Below are 385 nucleotides of genomic sequence, written 5' to 3'. Positions count from 1 at the left end.
GGCATTCCTCAGAGACTCCAGCAGGGTGAGCCGGGTCTGCAGATTCCTTGCCCAGTCGCTCTTCAACGGCTTCACGAGGTCCAAGGAAGGGATATTTGTCCTGTACTACACCACAGGGTCATTGTTTCTCTTTTTAAAAGACAAAAAAACCCTCTTACTCTGCTTCAAGCTCCAGGTGAGACATGATCCTGCACCGCTCGGACTCAGGCCCAGATGTGTGGCCAAGAAGAAGAAGAAGAAGAAGAAGAAGAAGAAGAAGAAGAAGAAGAGATTGGATTTATACCCCGCCCTTCACTACCCAAAGGTGTCTCAGAGCGGCTTACAAACTCCTTTCCCTCCCCCTCCCCACAACAGACACCCTGTGAGGTAAAAGAAGAAGAAGAGA

This window comes from Gekko japonicus, unplaced genomic scaffold, assembly GCF_001447785.1.
Source record: "Gekko japonicus isolate JY-2015 unplaced genomic scaffold, Gekko_japonicus_V1.1 scaffold6184, whole genome shotgun sequence".
NCBI classification, from domain to species: domain Eukaryota; kingdom Metazoa; phylum Chordata; class Lepidosauria; order Squamata; family Gekkonidae; genus Gekko; species Gekko japonicus.
This window is presented reverse-complemented; position numbering follows the sequence as displayed.